Source organism: Sapajus apella, unplaced genomic scaffold, assembly GCF_009761245.1.
Source record: "Sapajus apella isolate SASKATOON/1434 unplaced genomic scaffold, GSC_monkey_1.0 scaffold42, whole genome shotgun sequence".
Classification (NCBI taxonomy): domain Eukaryota; kingdom Metazoa; phylum Chordata; class Mammalia; order Primates; family Cebidae; genus Sapajus; species Sapajus apella.
The window spans coordinates 11,257,293-11,278,693 of record NW_022436982.1 but is presented as its reverse complement, the minus strand read 5'-3'; positions in this window follow the sequence as shown (position 1 = coordinate 11,278,693).

Sequence of the window (21,401 nt, the reverse complement as noted above, 5' to 3'; positions counted from 1 at the left end):
GGTTGTAATTATTATACAACTCCCTGCACCCCACCCCGTCACACCTGGCTCGTAAAGCCTAAAGAGAAAAGCTTTAATAAGCTAAAAGTTTAATAGAATATGAAACATTCACATGAACTTCTGAACTTAAAAATGGGGAAAAGAGTCATAGACTCTGATGGCTCATCTCAGAATCTTTTACATTTCAAAATGAAAATTTCTATGTATAAAGATTCAAACTGTTTAGAGGCTTACATTTTAAAGGATAATTCTACATTTTAGAAACGGTAACTTATTTTTGTCCAAGAGAAAGAAGAAATGTTTAACTGAAAAGATTTAGTGATAATGTTGTGATAGGAGTCAAAATGTCTCTAGTTGGCTTAAGCATAGAAAAAGAACTTTGTTGCAAAACACTTGAGCTCTGTGTGCAGAAATAAATGGCTAGCAGATATTTTTGTTCCCTCTGTTATACTAATGGATAAAAGCATGCTGATAAGTCACTGTAGCTGTGTGGCGTTAATGCCAGAATGAAATACCAGAGCTGTACTCTTTCTTAAGAAACAGCAGATTCTTAGAGATGTGGCCACAACGTATTTTACAGACTAACTAAATTGCCTGTAGAACATGTACCGTAGGCCCTAGTCTGTGCTTTTGGTGTCACCACAATAGTTTCTTTTAGAAATTTCTTAATTTCAGTAAAGTGTACCATGGAAACTTGTTTTTTTCTCCCTCTTACATTTGTTCTTCTGTCTCTTTCCCTTCTTTTCTGGCATTTGTTTCTCTTCTATTCCTTTGGAGAAAGCACAGGCTTTAGAGTTAGTCAGTCAGAATTTAACTCAAATTATCTCTTGTTCAAAATAACTATGGAAGAAGTATTTCTTTTCTGAAACCTCTCTGTTTTTTCATACAGAAAATAGAAACTATATACTCTACACTCAGGATTAGAATTAACTGAGAATGTTTGTAGACACATAGACAGATTGCAGAAGTATCTGAGTATCTGCCACACATATTTTCTCATTTTCTTGACTTTTTTTTCTTCTTAATCAGCTCAGTTCTCTGTAGTAGATGAGGTTGCTATCAACAGGGAAGAGCTAGGAATTTCCAGCATAGCAATTTAATACTTTTAAGAAGTATACAATTATGTTGTACAAATGCAGAAACCTAAGCAGCTTATAGAAGCAAGAATTACAGTAAGATTGGCCCACCATGCTTTTTGCAATCCCCCACCTTTGTGTTTTATCAACAAAGTGCTACCCTGAACTTCCAAATCAACAGCTAAGCTCTGGCCCTATTACTACACCCCAGAACTATGATACAGATACATGATTACAGACCCTGAATAGCAATGGCCATCAGCACAGGCATTTGAAATGGGACATGGTTTCATGTTAGACTATGTATTAAGGCATAAGAGTGTGCCTCCAGAATTCAAAGTTGTAGAGAAAATACTCTCTGTAACACAGAAGAGTGACGTTAGAGGACTCTCCAAGTTTCCTTCATGGATTAAAAAGTTGAGGATTCTTTTAACTAAATGAATTCTGGGTCCTTTCAAATAGTAGTACTCTTACAACTTAAATAGCACATGTGTAAGTTACCATTTCATACTGATCAGCCCCAGTGGGGCGTGGAGGTAAGGGAAACAGTTAAAGACTTTTCTAGATGTGTTCCTAAATCTGTCATTTATGTTGAATTGGTAATTACCACATTTATGAATAAACAAACATCATATTGAGCTTTTCTAAATGCAGATTTCTGAGTCTCACATTTAGAGAGTCTTATTCAGTAGCTCTGGAGCAGAGTCTAAGACTCTGAATTTTTACAGTGCATTTTAGGAATCCTGATATAAGTAGTCCTTGAACTTTACTGAAAAACTTTGCCCTACACCCTGCCTTATAAATAAGTTATATAACTGCTTCTTGGGGCTGTTAAGCAATGGAGTCTAGTGAGATTGTTGCAATTTCTTGTGCCGAGAGAAAGAAATCCAATTAAGAAATGTAAATTCTTCTTCATGCTGAGAGAATATGAGGCAATAAAAATATGAATTTCTTTATGTTGCATAGAAGCTTCTGGGAGCCCATAAAGGGTGAGCAATCCTTACCAAGCAGCTGGACTGTCATCATCTTCTCCGGCTTTTATGGGAGAAGATGAGGTACTTTCGGCACTTTTCTGAAAACAATCTCTTTAAGAGTTTCTGTACAGCCTGCGAGGCTTTTTCTTTTAATGCTTGAAATTCATAATTAACTATTTAGAATAGGGGAGAAATGTTAAAATATGGAATACTACAATCCTTTTTCAGGATGATTATCTGATTTCTAATTGCACCCTGCAATATAGTTGTTCAGAAAGACTGGTGTTTGGGAGTAAAGAAAGCGTTTTCAATAACTTGGAAGGAGACTTGTTAGTGCTTTAGAAAAGAGTGAACAATTCTAATTACTACTCATGCTCCAACATGGCTGTGTTACCCTGAAGCAGGCCATAGTATGGGGCTGGAGCCCGTGGGCTACCATTGAAAATGTCAGAAAAGTAAAACAAAGATGAAAAACAAGTGAGAGTTTGGTGTGAGAGATTCTATTGCCTTGGTATGCCCATGGAAGCAGAGTTGAGTGAAGGGAGCTGTTTTTTATCATTGAGAGGTTCCTTTGATTTAGTTTTCTGAGAGAAGTCTATGTGAGCCTGGTTGAATCCTATCTACCACTTCAAATATTGTCTTCCTTCCCATTTTTCTGTTACATGTAGTGAACTTGTTCCGATAACCTTTTCACGTAGATTCCCGGTTATGTTTCCTTCCTTACACCCTAACTTTTGAAATTCAATCTCTGCCTTGGTGATTCTAAATTCACATCAGACATATCCTATATAAGTAAACATATGTTGTTCAAGACATGTTCCTAAGCATCATCTTCTGTACCACTTCTCTGCTTTTCGTTACGCTCTTCTTGATTTAAATGATGTTATTTTGGGAAAACGAATGTGTTCTGGGATTAACAGCAATTCCCTTTGTAAAAATGCATTTCTGGAAGTCCATCACAACTTGAACCAGCAAATCTAAGTGACTTCTTTCTATGTGGAGTGAATTCCAGGCTACTATATTCAAGGATTGCTTTATTAGCCACAGAAGAAACCACCAAAAGTAGAGATTCCCAGAACAATTGTAAATGAATCATTGAATTTAGAACAACATTTTGAAATGATTTTCAATCATTGAATAGACTTAGTAAGTACAGAGAAAACTCAATTCTGGTGCATATCCTCACCATTTAAAGATATTCATAGGTTTAAAATTTAATGTTTTCTTTTCATTTGGAGTGAATTTATTGTTGGCAGAAAATGCATGAGAGTCCGGACAGGAGAATTAAGTCTTCTGTTCCCTACATAATGGACCTAGCAGAAATGGTTAGCTATTTAGGATTCCCAAGTGCTGCCCTGCCAGTCTACATTAGGCATGATTAGGGAGGACCAGCTGAAGCCAGAATGCATTGAACTCTGTAAAGTATATGAAACCACCTCGTGTCAGGGCCTTGTTTAAGGAACGAAGGCTAAGAATTTGGCTAAGCACACAACAATGTAAGGATTGAATATCTCAGCAATTTACCTCAATCATAATATCTCATGTCTTTTATCCCTTAGGTTAGGGCCCATTATCTAGCTTACTGACTTCCACTTCCTCTTCTATATAGGCTCTAGGTCTCTGACATAATGTTAATTTCTATAAGCAACCACAGACATGTTCTGACTGCCGTGTTGTCTCCTAGCTAAGGCACCTCACACTGTAAAATTAGGAGAATCCCACCACATCTGAGGTCCAAAGTAGGGGTATACTAGCGCAAGGTCATATTGCTACTTAGTGGAAAAGCAGAGATTTAAATTCAGATTTTAGGAAAAATAAGTAAGGTAAAGCTTAGAGAAATGTTGGAATATGTGACATATAACAGATCAACTTGGTTTGTGATTTGTGTAAGGTATAGCATTCTGTATTAGTTTCTGCCAAAAAGGAAGGAAGGGAACATTTATGGAACATATAGATTTAGAGTCGGGCAAGCTTGGGCTCAAATTCTGTCTTACTACTTAATAGCTGAGTGATTTGGGGGAAATTACTAAACCTCTCAAGGACTCACTGCCATCATTTATAAAAATGGGAGTAATATTAAACTTCATAAGAATTTGCAAGATCATTTATAAAGTGGTTGGTAGAGTGCCTGACTAATAGTAGACTTAGTGAGGATTCATCTGTAAAGCCCACACTCTCCCTACCACATCGTAGATCCTTCCTATTGGCAACATCGCTATATTTGTAACTCTGTATTTCCCTGTCACTCTAATAATAGTCATAATACAATTTCCACTATGAGACATCAAAATTTCCAAAACTGCATAAGGTTGACCAATACATTTGGGAAAAAGAAGAAAATACCATTATATATTTATAAAATAAGATTTTAAATGAGATCATTGAAAGTTTACTTGTTTATCTTTCAAAGACACCCGGCGATTCTTTTTTCTTCCCCAAGTAATCGATTGTTATATATTTAATTGCTATTTTGAGAAAGGTATTCCTCCAGCTGGGCATTAGGAAAACAGGACAGATTTTAATTAAACCATTTAGCACATACTGAATAACCCCACCAGGACGCATGATAGAGTTATGCTTAATTGACTCAGAAAGATTGTAGTAATGTGAGAACTTCAAACACAAAGTTAACTGCAGAGATAATTCTACATCTATATCCTAATCAACAGCAAGGGAAACTACTAAAAATTTAAATAGGCAAGGCAAGAAAATCAGAGAATAGGCCAGACTTTCATCTAATTTGTCTCCCAAAAAAGTTTCTTCAGGGGTGCACATGTATTCTATTTTGGGGATACGACTATGTAAGGAAGGGAATGCTTTATTTCTAAGGCTATCTGACGACATGTTTCCCTCAATACTTTGTGCAGTGTGTCTGGTAATGTTTCTCATTCTATAATTCCTTTCATTCTTCCCTCTATTCAACCTAAAACTTAACACTTTAGTTCTAAAGGTCAGTGCCAGCAAAGGCACATAAGAACAGGGTGGAGTGCAGGATTGGCTATCCCGCGTTCCTATTTGTCTCCGCCAGGCAATGTGACAGGTCAGAAGACCAGGCAGACTGATCAGAGAATGGGACAGCATTAGGACCAATTGCAGGACAGTTAAAGAGCTAGACAGATAGATGGTAAAACAGTTATCTGAGGTCAACTAAGTTCTGAGGTCTGAAAACCAGAAGACCACAAGAGATCAAGTAAAAGAATAATAGAATTGAGAGAGGTAGGTAAAAATCAGCTCTGTTCCATTTTGCCAGAATATAGAGAATGGTCATTGTATGCCAGCACTTGTGATAGATTATGAAAATTTAGAATACAAAGGTAAAATAATTTCACACTTATTTTTCTAAGAGGCATTACTTACTACCAGAAGAAACATGTACATGAGCAGACTATATCAAAGCAGAATGGTAAGTCGCGTGACAGAGCTTTTTATGAGGTGTTAGGAAGGCACACAGCATGGCCACCTATTCCACATTCCTTGATTCCAACTTTCACGATTATCGTTATGTTTGGGACACTAGGAATCCTGATGACATCTTTCTTTCTTTTTTTTTTTTTTTTTTTTTGAGACAGAGTTTTGTTGTTGTTACCCAGACTGGAGTGCAATGGCACAATCTTGGCTCACCGCAACCTCCACCTCCTGGGTTCAAGTAATTCTCCTGCCTCAGCCTCCCAAGTAGCTGGGACTACAGGCACGCACCACCATGCCCAGCTAATTTTCGTATTTTTAGTAGAGACGGGGTTTCACCTTGTTGACCAGGATGGTCTCGATCTCTTGACCTCGTGATCCACCCGCCTCGGCCTCCCAAAGTGCTGGGATTACAGGCGTGAGCCACCACACCCGGCCGACATCTTTCTTTTATCTTACTTGAGCTGTTCTAGCAAGAGTGTTTTCAATGTGAGTCTTTTTTCATAGCAAAACTTCTGACATTTGAATGTCATTTCTACTTCTGTTTTTTGCGTATTTTAGCTTTGATATTAGAGCTTCGCTCTTTTTATATTTTTCTCCTACCTTCTTGGATTTTTTTAACATAATCTTCTAATTCACATATTTATTCTTATGTGTATCATCTTCTTTGATCCGTTCTTATGTTCATCATTTCCACCAGTTTACTTTTCAGATTTCTTGTTCTTACTGATGCTACTAATGTATTTCCTTATTTTCTAAAATATTACATTTATTTTAAATTATTGATCCATCCATTCCAATGTTCAGAGAGCTTTTTGAGTTTGTCTTTCTTTAGTAGTCCTTGCAATCTTTATACATCTAGTTATCTTCCCTGAGGGCTCATTTCACTTTGATGGTATACTTACTGTCTCTGATAATGTGTACTATGGAATGCCTAAGACCTTGCCCTCCTCTCTGTATGTCAAAGTGAATTTAGAAAAAGAAAAAGGGCCTAATTTCAGGGAAGAGAGACCAGTACTATTATTTCTCTTTGCAATCCTCCACCAGGCAACACCTGGCATTGAGACAAGGTGGTTCATCTGGATTGTCACCCACAGTCTTAGAATTTAAAGAAAGGGAATGGAGAAGAGATTGACTAAGTGGATTTTGTCTCTTTACCTGAATAGGATTTTTGAACTGTGCTACTACTGTCTAGATACCAATACAGTGGCCTATCCTGTACCAACAATTTAAGTGAACTTGTAAGCAAACAGTCAGACTTCTGCATAAGAATATGCACTGACTGATACCTTCACTGCAGCCTTGTGAGGCCCTAAGCACAGTACCCAGCAAAGCCATGCCAGGACCCTTGACCCTACAGAAATAATAAGCTAATAAATTGTGTGTGTGTGTGTGTGTGTGTGTGTGTGTGTGTGTGTGTGAAGTCTCTGAGTGTGTGGTAATTTGTTAAACAGCAATAGATAACTGGCACAGCATTCCTTAGAGGAGGAATGACATGTAAATGAAAGAGATGTGAAAAAGCATAGCCATCTTTTGAATTTTTTAGCAGCTTCATGTAGCTACACCACAGAGGGCATGGTGGAGGAGTAAGAGGCCAGAACAATTGAAAACGCACTATTTGCTCATCAGTGTGCCAGCTGTTTTTCAGGTATCTTTCTATCTTCTCTAAAACCTGTGAGTTTAGTGTCATTGTTGTGTTTTTAAAAATTGGAAACTTGACACAGGCAAACAGGCACATGCTGAGATGTTGATTTCCATCAACAGAAAGAGCAGCGAAGTGAGACTTGGGGTCACTGGCTACAAACAGTTTCTTCCATTTACCCTAGTGTGCCATTAAAAAAGCACTAATTTTTGTGCACCTTGATGTGAAAAAGTTTTGGAACCACGTAGGCTCAGCGATTTAATTTATCTAGACAATTTATCATTTTGCAAGTGGATAAGATGTCTTTCAAACCTAGACATATTACTCCAAACTTTGTGGATTTTTGCATTGTATTGCGCTGCTTGAAAGATGAGTTTGAGCTAGGAAGAGGCCAGGTAATTTAGGAACCTTAAAGCTATTTACATGGCATAAAATAATAATTGAACTATTGCTATAAGCTAGGTATTGAGTTCAGTGCTTTAAATCTATTATGTCATTTAATTCTCACAACAAAGCTGAGAGGTAAGAAACTAAATATACGCATTTTCAGGGCAAGGTAACAAAGTCAGAGGGAAATTAAATAAGTTGCAGATGGTATCAAGGTTATTAAATGATGGGAAATTTAACTTAATTTTATTAAATAATGGACAATTTAAATTAAATTTATGTCTGTCTGACTCTAACGACAGTAAATTTAACTTTAAAATAAAATGATGTGAAATGGCCAAGGTCTGAATGCAATGTAGAAATCTAATTCGCTGATTGATTTTTCATAGTGTATCACATTGCATATGAAATGTTTATAAATTAAATTTAGAAAATAACAGCTCTTTTTCATAAGGCAAAATGAAGTGAAAGGAGGTTTTATGCTGGGCGTCTATTATTTTTTGTGCACTTAGATGTTTTTATGAAGTACTGAAGACACCAGGATGAGATTCAAGATGGAGAATTGCAGGCAGCTTATGGAAGAAAAATGCTTGTATGTTCTTGTATATTCATAAAGATTGAAAATTTCTTGATCAGGATGGAAGTGAGGAGATTTAAGGCACTATGGACAATATAACAAACCAAGTTAAAAGGAAAATTTAGATTGACAAAATATCTTCGTTTGCTCTCTTAAACAACATGACAAACCATATGATAACAATTCAGGCTCAGTGACTCTACCAGTTATGGCTTTTGTACTTAGAGCTAATTTTTTTCTTTTTTTGGACTTTAGTTTATCCATAAATAAAATGGGGATATGATAGTACCCAACTCTTAGCGTTTTGTGATGATTAAATGATACGTAATTGTATGTAAATTTTAGAGTTTCTAAAATGGATATGTTTTACTGTGGAAACTTAAAAGGTGCTTTATTTAATTTTAAGAAATATATAGCTTTTGTTTAGGCTTACTAAATGGTTTAGGTGTTTATTTCTCCCATGAGTTTGTGGGATTGTGCATCTGGGGTACAATAATTTTTAAATGTTTAGTTCTTTGAACAGTTGTGCCGCCTTCATACAGACCTCTCTGCCTCCCTCTCTCCCAATTGCAATGTATTGTGGGAAGCGTGATTTGCAGCTAATAGTGAGCATCAACTTAGTAACAAAATAAACTTTTCTTACAATGAATTTCTCTCTTTAATAGGGGTTTAATTTTGTTTAAAGTAGTAACAACTAAATAAAGAATGTTTTCTTCATCCGATACGATCAACTGACTTTCTTAAATAACTGGTGATGCTCTAGATGGTCCATGGTGGCAGATATTCAGATCCTAGTGTGACTGGCTTTAAGCTGTGAGAAAACAAGTATGTCCTTAAAGGATAATGATTTTATGAGGAAATATAAATAGTCTCAACTAAGTAGACTATATTGATTTTCACAGTTCCTTTGCAATACATGAAAACAAATCTGGTACTTATTTTAAAGATCATAGATGCTAATAGGAGCCACACAGTTTAGACAGTAAAATGATAAATTTAATTTTAAAATAAAAGTTTAAAAAGTTTTTTTTTAAGTAAAACTTAAAGTCAAACCTAGTAAGGCAAAATTTCTTTTTCATTTTACGTGGAATACCAATATTTAAAGATTGCAGGATCAATAGCACATTTCTGCTTGAATGAGAGACAGTGATATCAAGAAAACATGACTTATAAACAACGGAAAATGGACATAATTCTTCTTGTAAGTATTATATTAATAAATACAGTGGTAAAATGAAAACTGGAACAGATATGTAAAAAGACTAAAGAAACTGTAGTGATAAATTATTAATAGAAAATATCTTATGTTCAACTCATTAGTAGTATTTAGATCTCTGACCTAGTTAGAAAGAAATAGTTGTTCTGTCTTAGTGTTTAGAACTATTGAACAGTGCAGGATTGGTAAGTATAACTAGGAGTAGATTTCCTACAGTCAATCATTTAAGTTGCATGCAGTATCTATTATCAAAAGGCAAATGAAGATTTCATTTCATAGTATATGCTGGTTAGGAATCCTTATTGAAGTGTGATTTTCCCTCCACTAAGTTTATATGCCTTCACCCTCTGTAGTTCTCAAATTCAAGCCATGCTAATGCTAACAAAGTGGCTGGCTTGGCAGATCAATAAGAGAGCAAGCCAGGAGATTTACCTACTTTGGAAAGGTAATTTAAAACTAAATCCACCTTTAGAAGTGAGTGTCCCATTTGTGTTTATAGGTTTCACTAGAGGGAAGCCCTACATATTAGAAGCATTTCCTTTTGTTTGCCCATAGCAGGGAAGACTAAGGCTAAAACCCAAAAGGATATGACTTAGACAAGAATGAGCATATGGCTCTCAAAGTTTTAATCACTAGGAAAGAAAATATAGTTGCAGCTTGTAGATAAACAGCTCTGTTTTAGCAAAAGCCAGATGAGTATACACTTGGTTGTAACATAATTGGTAAAAAAATGTCAACCATTTAAAGGAGCATATCAATTTGCATGCTCAAAACAACAACAACAATTCACCTAAGGAGAGGTGAGTCTAACAGAAAAAATTTAAGCAGCAGAAAAATGTGATACAATAATCTCCTATGAACTAAATTACCCGAAGTATTTTGTAAGTATTTGTGATAGAGTTAAGAGGCAGGAGTTCAGGTACCACATTTAAAAATGGTTTGGCACAATCATTGCCAATGATACTAAAAGTTCTAGAGGCATAAGGAAACAATTTCTTGCACAATCTTGGAGGATCATATAATTCATATTATATGGGAATTTTCATGGTAAAATTGACAATCCCTTAGTGATTTTTCCAACTTTCAATATAAAATTGCAAGTTTCTTTTTTGAAGTAGGAGCAAAGTGCTACCTGTCTTTACAAAAGCTAAAATGTTGGCAGTTTTCATAATGGTATCTTACTATAGTTCCTGACTATACATGTTCCTTTGGAATCTTTGACCAAAATCCATTATTTACTTGTAAAAAGTTAAAGGCCCCATGATAAAATATGCAGTACTCCTAAATGTGCTGATCATATAAACTTTGGAAAGCTTGATATGCTTTCATTTAACAACAATAACAACAAAAACCTATTTAAACAAATGGGGACCATTTATCAGCAAATATGTTTTTAAAAAAACACCTACGTTGGACTAGACAGGCATTGTTCTTTGTGTGAAGCTGTAAACTTGAACTTCGCTATATATTTACTATCATGATATTTTTCATTCCCTCCCTCCCTCCCTGCCTTTGTTCCTTCCTTTCTTCCTTCCCTCCTTCCTTCTCTTTCTTTCCTTCCTTCCGTTTTTTCTTTCTTCCTCCTTGTTTCCACATATATTTCAAGTTTCTTTCATATGCTGTGCACTAGCTAAATGAAACAGAGAATTGGCTATTTCAAAGCTTACAGACAGTGGAAATTGATATGTAAACACCAAAGTATGATACCAAAAGTAGGAAAATTTGATTCACAAGCTAAGATATTAACTACAGACTAAAATGCAAAAGGTTCAAACAAACGAACAAACAAAAATACCAAGTATTTAGGCTGAAAGATGCTAAAGTGATTAAGCCAATCTTACACACAGGGAATACTCATGCATTAGGCAGGAGAAGGTATGGATACAGATGCTGCACTAGAGATTATGAATAAAAAATTCTCAAAGGTGTTGCATTAATTCCCTATTATTGCCAAAACAAATGACCATAAATTTATTATCTTAAAACAGTATGCATTTATTATTTCACAGTCTATAGTTCAGAAATTTGGCATGGGTCTCCCTGAGCTAAAATCAAGGCACTCTCAGGGTTATGTTCTCTTCTGGACATACTGATTTCCTTTCTTGTGGATATATACCCAGTAGTGGGGACTGCTAGATCAGACGGTAGTTCTATTTTTTATTTTTGGATCAACCCCTATATTGTTTTCCCTATGGCTGTACTAATTTACATTCCCACTAACAGTGTGCAAAGTTTCCCTTTTCTTCACATCCTTCCAACACTTGTTACCTTTTGTCTTTTGTTAATAGCCATTCTAAGAGACGTGAAGTGGTAGCTCATTGTGGTTTTAATTTGCCATTCCCAGATGCTTAGTGATGTTGAGCCATTACGCATATACATGTTGGCCATTTGTATGTCTCTCTTTGAAAAATGTCTGTTCAGGTCCTTCACTCATGTTTAAATTGGCTTGTTCTTTTTTTGCCATGAGTTGTTTAAATTTCTCATATATTTTGTATATTAATAAATTAACAGATGTATAGTTTGCAAATGTTTTCTCCTACTCTGTAGATTGTCTCCTCACAGTTGATTTTTTTTCTTGGCTGTGCAAAAACATTTGTTCATTGTAATCTCATTTATCTATTTTTTCTTTTGTTGTTTGTGCTTTTGGGGTTATATCTAAGAAGTATTGCCCAGATCAATGTCATGGAGATTTTGTCCTATGTTTTCTTCACGTAATCGTATAGTTTTGGGTCTTACATTTAAATCTTTAACCCATTTTGAATTCATTTTTTGTATATGTTGTAAGACAAAGGTCCAATTTCATTCTTCTTCATTTGGATATCACGTTTTCCCAGCACCATTTGTGGAACAGACTATTCTGTTCCCATTGTGTATTTTGGCATCCTTGTCAAAGATCAATTGAGTATATATGTGTGGGTTTGTTTCTGGGCTGTGCATTCTGTTCCAGTGCTCTATGTGTCTGTTTTTTGACAGTATCCTGCTTTTAGGCTACGATAGTTTCATAGTATATTTTGAAGTCAGGCAATGTGATGCTCCCAGCTTTATTTTTTTTTAAGATTGCTTTGAGTTATATGGATATTTTAACAATATTAATTTTTCCAATCCATGAAGATAGAATATTTTTTATTTATTTGTGTCTTTTTCCATTTATTTCATCAGTGTTTTCTAGTAGCCAGAATATAGGTCTTTCCCCTCTTCGCTTAAATTTATTCCTGGGTTTCTTTTTTGTAGCTATTATATATGGTATTATTTTCTTGATTGCTTTTTCTGATAGTTTTGTGTTAGTATATAGAAATACTAAGCATTTTTGTAGGCTAATTTTGTATTCTGAATCTTTACTAAAGTTGTTTATTAGTTCTAATGGTATTTTAGTGAAGTCTTCAGAGTTTTCTATATATACTCTATATGATTCTATATATATTTCCTGTTATTCACAAACAGGTACAATTTAAGTTTGCCCCTTCAAGTTTGATGCCTTTTATTTCTTTCTCTAATTGCCCAATTCCTCTGGCTACTAACAAAACTCTGCCTGGGACTAATACTCTCCTTTAGTATTCATCAGGTCTCAGTCCAAGTGTTACCTCATTAGAAAAAGATGCTCCAACTAATTCAATTAGAAAAAAAAATTCCATCTAATTGAATTCTCATATAATTCAAAATAACCTCCCCATTCAATCTCTATCCCTTCATTCTTTAAAATTTTTCCTTACATCTCCTATCATTCTTTTGTTCACTTTTCTCTTCGCTTGTATATTCTCATCCCATCTTCCTCTACAGTGTAAACTTCATAAGGACAAGGCCTTCATTGCATGCCTTGTTCATTATTGTCCTCCAAATACTTAGTCCATGGTTGGCACTCTATAAATATTTGTATAACTAAAGCACAGCACGTATTTAGGGGAAGTTAAGCCAGTCATTGGATAGATGCTGTGCCACTGGCAATATTTCAGTGTAATATCTGAAGATAAGATTGCATCTGCAAAGTTACATTATTCTCTAAAGTATGAACAACGAGATCCTTTGATGATTATTTTATTCATAAGTGTATGTCTTCTCCAGCAATACTGGGACAGAGATTTGTATATAATAAGCGCTCCATTAGAATTGCTTGCATTGTTTCAAGCTAGGGTAAATGCAGGATAGTTATAATAAAACCTCTCAACCACACAGTAATCCCAATAGAACCAACCTTCAGAGATAGAGGAAGATGATCCCAATTGTCTAGTGATTACAAAATTATAGTAACCTTAGGTAAAGTCTAATGTTGTGTATAAATTAGGGTAGAAGTTATTGCAGGAGAACGAACAATAGTTTTAGCATCAGAAAATGTGAGTTAAATTCCCAGCTTAACTTATTACTAGACCTATGACTTGAATAAGTTTTGTGGGTTTTCTCTCCCTCTCTTTTTTTTTTTCTTTTTTTATGTTTCTGAACCTTGGTTTCCTGATTAGAGCAGAATATTTAGGTGATACTAGTGAAAAGAGGAACTGTGAGAGGCATGCACACAATCACGTTTGAGGAACTATGGATATCCTTAGACAAAAAAAAAATAGATTTGTGAGATTTTGAATCTTTCCACTTATCTTTGTAAGGCTTATATGCCAAATACTAGTTATTGTAGCCATACTCCTTTTCCATTAGTGACGTTGGAGAACAGAAGCCTGGGATACAAAGAGAAGCTTAGCAATGTTAAGTCATCTGAATAGTAACCTAATGTTTGTTTGCCACCTTCCCTCCTACCAAAAAAAAAAAAAAAAAAAAAAGTTATAATTTGAAAGTAACAAAACAAAGGGGCCGAACTGAGCTTTTTGTCACAGTAGTAAATAGGCTTCTCTATTAGAAGATTTCTTGTCTAAGGACCCAAATCATATAAAAGAAGTGTGCTGTTATGGTGGAGGCATATTCATATAGGTTCTGCATTTACAGTGAACATTTGTGCCCAATGCCCAAGACTTACTAGAGATCAAATGTACTTAAATTCAACATATTTAGATAGAAAGATATTCTGAAACATCTCAGCTCTTTCCTCTATATTGTTGAAAATTATCTTTTGCAATGCAAAGCCTCTTTAACTTGTAAAATATATCATTATACTTTGCTTTGAGTAATGTGCAAGTTAATGTCCCTCCCATCCCAATCATAACAATCCCTCAGCCAACTGTAAAAGATGCTTTACTGATTATTTTATTCACTTAATGTCTTTTCTCATCTGCGGTTAGACAAGTAGAGCTGTAGTGCCTTGCCTATGCATTATCATTTGTTTTAAAGATTCTTGGGGAGTTAAAAATAAAAGAAATTTAGAAACTGAAAGTTGAAAGTTAAATGACTGTATTACCATAGTACTAACCAATAAATTAAGAGTGCAATGCAATAAAATAAAATTTCAAATTCAAAAGGGCTTATATTATGAAAGCTTTAAGCTGTTCTACATTTTCACTGTATATAAAATCATACAATTAGCAAGGAATAATGTGCTAATGGTTTTTAAATATTCATTTTAGGCTTATAGTTTTCAATTTATACTTTTTTGGAGAGCTTTAGTACATAAATACCATAATAATTCATTTAAAATGGTATTTTTTAGTTTCTTAAATGATTTGGACACCCAAGTCTCTTTTTATAAAAGAATTTCTTAGTATAATAATTAGGCAATAGTTCAATCCATTCCAAATGTCTAGTAAAGTTTCTCCTATTATCTTAATAAAAGCTTTCCAGTGAACCAAAATTTTATGTTTCAAAGGGTTATAATTTTACTGATCTTATAAAAAGAAGCTAAGTTAAAGACAGCAAACCTACTGGGAAAATGGAATTCTGACCTCATTCTCTTTTGTGCCTAAGTGTGCTAGAGAAAGTGAAAATGATGAGGTTAGTGTTATTTGTGGGCACATGATGGATTGCTCTTGGTCTTTTACATTTTGCTTGTCTTTTCCTCCTGGATTCTGACATTACTAAATACTCTGGTAGCATTCTATCCACCTCCATCTCAGTAATCAAACTCTAAGTTTCATAAGTTTCGAGGTTGTTTATTATTCTTTCAGTATCTCCAACAGTATATATAATATATCTATTATTTAGCTACTCAACAAATATGTATATGTGCACATATGTATATACATATATTTACATATGTTCACATTTGTGTATGTGTATTGTATAATAAAAATTTTGTGGTCTTTCTCCCAGATTCCTGGGATAGAACTTCTAAACCCAGACATTTCTCAAGGAATAGGAGTATTTTTGTTGTTCATGAGAGTCTCTGTATTTACGCTTCTAAGGTAACTGATGGTGTACTTTCAGATAGCTTATGTTAACAAGGTGGCTCAGGATGGAGGCAGGCTATGCCAAAAAAACAAACCGTGTAATTAGAAGGTTGATGCTTTTAGACATGATATCAGTCTAACTTCTGGGCAAGGGAGATGGGTTGGAGATTGAGTTAAATTATATGGCCAATGATTCAGTCAATTACACTGCATAGCAAAAATTCCAATAAAAACTCTGGACACGGGCTCAGATGAACCTCTTGGTTGAGGACACATCAATGTGCTGGAAGGGTGACATGTCCTGAATCCATGAAGCGAGGACCTTGAAGACCCTCCTAGACCTTTCCCTCTGGCATCTAAATTGAGAGCAGTCTTGTTGAGGACTATGCCCTAGATCTGTGGTATCTGCACTAGCTCTGAGAAGTTACTGACATAACTGAATTGCAGTATTATAGAAGGTGTTTGTGTGAAAATATATGAATATTTCTATCTTAGAGTCTCTAATTAATAGTGGCACCAAAGACTCAATCCCTATGGTTTGGAATAGAGATTTACACCTTTACTATAATTTGCTTTTGTTGCCTTGCCCAATCTCAGAACAAAGGCAATACACAGTTGGCACTATTAATCCACTCAGAAAACTGTTCTTCTGGGGTTTGAGGATGTCTTTTAAGAGGTTTTACTACTCTATGTCCGATGCAAGTACAAGATGAAGTCTTCATGCACAGGTTAAAAACAATGAACAGATTTTTTAGGAAAATGGAAAGGTCTTAACCATGATCTATAGTTGTCCTTCCTATGTCCTCTTCCATTTCATGGCTTAGGTTTATTAATTTCCCTTAGCTTTTCTGCATATAATTTCTTTTCTAAAGTATGGACGTTACATGATCATTTTCACTAACATGTAAACAATGAATGGGGCTTTAATTGTTCCCCTCCCTCTGAGCAGAGTTCTTTCTCCTTCCCTTATCAATATATCAAGAGGCCCCACTTTGTATTTTGACTCTACAAAATTGGTTCTTATGACATGGTTGGATGAAACAGGTCTGCCTCCTGAGAACTCTGTCTCCTTTGTTCTCCTTATAAAGGTAGGAAAACAGTTTATTATGTCAGACACTCTTTTCAATGCTTTATATGTATTAGCTCTTTTTAATCTTCAACAAACCAGGAGGTCGGTACTAATCCTCATTTTATAGATGATTTTGTGAGACACCATCAGTGTCTCACAAAATTTACTCAAGACCACTTAGCTAGTAGGTGACAGAACGAAGATTGCATTGAAGGTTATTTGATTCTTGAGCCCATACTCATAAATTATTGAGTTATGCTGCCTCACATAAAATGTTTCTCAGTGCTTGGAGAGCTGTTCTCTTGTTCTGTCCTAGGAAGAGATATTTGTGAACCATGCGAAAACATTTCTCCTATTTCCACAGTCTTATTTCTCAGGAGTTTCCCATATGTTCTTCTTTCCATCATAATGAATTCTTCATTATTTCCTAGATAACAAACATTTGGTAACTTTCCGCTTGCTTTCTTCTCTGCTCAAAGAGCCCTTCTCTATTTCTTCTTGCCACTTCTACTCATTCTTCAACTCAGCTTCAATCTTTCTATGATGCCCAGTATGGGGAAGTAACCATTTCTCTGTCCCCCATCAGTATCCACATGCTATTATTTGGGTAGTTATCATAATCTGTGGTGACCCTTCCTTAACTTCTATTTTCCTCAGAAGATTAAAACGTACTTGACAGAGGTCTTTTATCTTACATTTCTCTATCACTAGTCCTAGCACAAGTTTGAGAACCTAATAACCATTCATTAAAAGTTTGTCAACCAGAGAACAAATTAATAAAACCAAAAATAGCATTGCAATATTTCTGAAACCAAGATTTATAAACAAAGATTTTTAATTGTTTTTAATATCCTAAACAGGTCTAGGTATTGCAAAAACAAAATCATACTAGTGTGAATTTACTTAATTCTACCTGAAAGTTTATCTTTTTTTTTTTTTATTGTACTTTAGATTCTGGGATACATGTGCAGATCATGCGGGATTGTTGCATGGGTACACACATGGAAATGTGGTTTGCTGCCTTCATCTCCCCCGTCACCTATATCTGGTGTTTCTCCCCATGTTATCCCTCCCCGACCACCCCACCCCACTGCATTCCTTCCCTTGGCCCCCCGCAACAGGCCCCAGTGTGTGATGCTCCCCTCCCTGTGTCCATGTGTTCTCATTGTTCAGCACCCACCTATGAGTGAGAACATGCGGTGTTTCATTTGCTGTTCTTGTGTCAGTTTGCTGAGAATGATGGTTTCCAGATTCATCCATGTCCCTACAAAGGACACAAACTCATCTTTTTTATGGCTGCATAGTATTCCATGGTGTATATGTGTCACATTTTCCTTGTCCACTCTATCATTGATGGGCATTTGGGTTGGTTCCAGGTCTTTGGTATTGTAAACGGTCCTGCTTTGAACATAGATGTGCATGAGTCTTTATAATAGAATGATTAATAATACTTTGGGTATATACCCAATAGTGGGATTGCTGTGTCAAATGTAATTTCTATTTCTATGTCCTCAAGGAAGCCCCACACTCTCTTCCACAATGGTTGGTCTAGTTTACACTCCCACCAATAGTGTAAAAGTGTTCCTTTTTCTCCACATCCTCTCCAGCATCTGTTGTCTTCAGATTTTTTAATGATCGCCATTCTAACTGTTGTGAGGTGGTATCTCAATGTGGTTTTGATTTGCATTTCTCTAATAATCAGTGATGATGAGCATTTTTTCATATGTTTGTTGGCCTCATATATGTCATCTTTTGAAAAGTGTTTGTTGATATCCTTTGCCCACTTTTAGATGGGTTTGTTTGTTTTTTATTGTAAATCTGTTTTAGTTCTTCGTAGGTTCTGGATATTAGCCCTTTGTCAGATGGGTAGATTGCAAAAATTTTTTCCCATTCTGTTGCTTGATGGTTTACTCTAATGATTGTTTCTTTTGCTGTACAGAAGCTCTGGAGTTTAATTAGGTCCCACTTGTCTATTTTGGCTTTTGTTGCCAACACTTTTGGCATTTTAGTCATGAAGTCCTTGCCTATGTCTATATCCTGAATGGTTTAGCCTAGGTTTTCTTCTAGTCTTTTTATGGCGTTAGGTCTTATGTTTAAGTCTTTAAGCCATCTGGAGTTAATTATAGTGTGAGGTGTCAGGAAGGGGTCCAGTTTCTGCTTTCTGCACACTGCTAGCCAGTTTTCCCATCACCATTTATTAAATAGGGAATCCTTTCCCCAATACTTGTTTTTGTCAGGTTTGTCAAAGATCAAATGGTTGTAGATGTGTGACATTGTCTCCAGGGCCTCTGTTCTGTTCCATTGGTCTATATCTCTGTTTTGGTACCAGTACAATGCTGTTTTGATTACTGTAGCTTTGTAGTATAGTTTGAAATCAGGTAGCATGATGCCTCAGGCTTCATTCTTTTTGCTTAGGATTCTCTTGGCTATGCGGGCTCTCTTTTGGTTCCATATGATGTTTAAGGTTGTTTTTTTCCAGTTATGTGAAGAAAATCATTGGTAGCTGGATGGGGATAGCATTGAATCTATAAATTACTTTGGGCAGTATGGCCATTTTAACGATATTGATTCTTCCTAACCATGAGCATGGAATGTTTCTCCACCTGTTTGTGTTGTCTCTAATTTCCTTGGTCAGTGGTTTGTAGTTCTCCTTGAAGAGGTCCTTTACGTCCTTTGTTAGTTGTATTCCTGGGTATTTTATTCTCTTTGTAGCAATTGTGAATGGGAGTTTGCTCATTATTTGGCTCTCTGTTGGTCTGTTATTGGTGTGTACAAATGCTTGTGATTTCTGCATATTGATTTTGTATCCTGAGACTTTGCTGAATTTGCTTATCAGTTTCAGGAGATTTTGGGTTGAGATGATAGGGTCTTGTAAATATACACTTGTGTCATCAGCAAATAGAGACAACTGGACTTCCTCTTTTCCTAATTGAATGCCCTTTATTTTTTTTTTCTTGTCTAATTGCTCTGGCTAGAACTTTCAGTGCTATATTGCATAGGAGTGGTGAGAGAGGGCATCCTTGCCTAGTGCCAGATTTCAAAGGGAATGCTTCCAGTTTTTGCCCATTCAGTATGATATTGGCTGTAGGTTTGTCATAAATAGCTTTTATTGTTTTGAAATATGTTCCTTTGATTACTAGTTTATTGGGAGTTTTTAGCATAAAGGGCTGTTGAATTTTGTCGAAGGCCTTCTCTGCATCTGTTGAGATAATTAGGTGGTTTTTATTTTGGTTCTGTTTATGTGGTGGGTTATGTGTATAGACTTGTGTATGTTGAACCAGCCTTGCATCCCCGGGATGAAGCCTACTTGATCGTGATGGATAAGCTTTTTGATGTGCTGTTGCAATCAGTTTGCTAGTATTTTATTGAAGATTTTTGCATCTATGTTCATCATGGATATTGTCCTGAAGTTTTCTTTTTCTGTCGAGTCTCTGCTGGGTTTTGGTATCAGGATGATGTTGGTCTCATAAAATGATTTGGGAAGGATTCCCATTTTTTTTGTATTGTTTGAAATAGTTTCAGAAGGAATGATACCAGCTTCTCTTTGTATGTCTGGTAGAATTTGGCTGAGAACCCATCTGGACCTGAACTTTTTTGGGTTGGTAGGCTATTAATTGCTGCCTCAACTTCAGCCCTTGTTAATGGTCTATTCAAGGTTTCAACTTCTTCCTGATTTAGGCATGGGAGGGTGCAAGTGTCCAGGAATTTTTCCATTTCTTCCGGGTTTACTGGTTTATGTGCATAGAGTTGATTTTAGTAATCTGATTGTAGTCTGTAGTTTTGTAGAATCAGCGGTGATATCCCCTTTATTGTTTTTTATTGCATCTATTTGATTCTCTTCACTTGTCTTTTTTACTATTCTGGCTAGTGGTCTCTTTTGATCTTTTCAAAAAAACAGGTCCTGGATTTATTGAATTTTTCAAAGGCTTTTTTTGTGTCTCTATCTCCTTCAATTCTACTCTGTTCTTACCTATTTCTTGCCTTCTGCTAGCTTTTGAGATTTTTTTGATCTTCCTCCTCTAGCTCTTTTAATTTTGACAATGGGGTGTTGCTTTTAGATCTTTCCTCACTTCTCATGTGGGCATTTATTGCTATAAATTTCCCTCTAAACACTGCTTTAAATGTGTCCCAGAGATGTGGGTACATTGTGTCTTCATTCCATTGGTTTCAAAGAACATCTTTATTTCTGTCTTCATTTCATTGTTTATCCAGTCGACGTTCAGGAGCCATCTGTTCTGTTTCCATAAACCTGTGCGGTTGTGAGTTAGTTTCTTAATTCTGAGTTCTAATTTGATTGCCCTATGGTCTGAGAGACTGTTATGATTTCTGTTGTTTTGCATTTGCTGAGGAGCGATTTACTTCCAATTATGTGGTCAATTTTAGAGTAGGTGCAATGTGGTGCTGAGAAGAACGTATATTCTGTGGATTTAGTGTGGAGATTTCTGTAGATGTCTATTAGGTCTGCTTGGTCCAGATCTGAGTTCAAATCCTGGATACCCTTGTTAATTTTCTGTCTCATTGATCTGTCTAATATTGACAGTAGAGTGTTAAAGTCTCCCACTATTATTGTGTGGGAGTCTAAGCCTCTTTGTAGGTCATTAAGAACTTGCTTTATGTTCCTGGGTGTTCCTGTATTGGGTGTGTATATATTTAGGATCGTTAGTTCTTCTTGATGTATTCATCCTTTTACCATTATGTAGTGCCTTTCTTTGTCTCTTTTGATTTTCATTGGCTTAAAGTCCATTTTATGGGAAACTAGAATTGCAACTCCTGCTTTTTTTTTGGCTCTCCATTT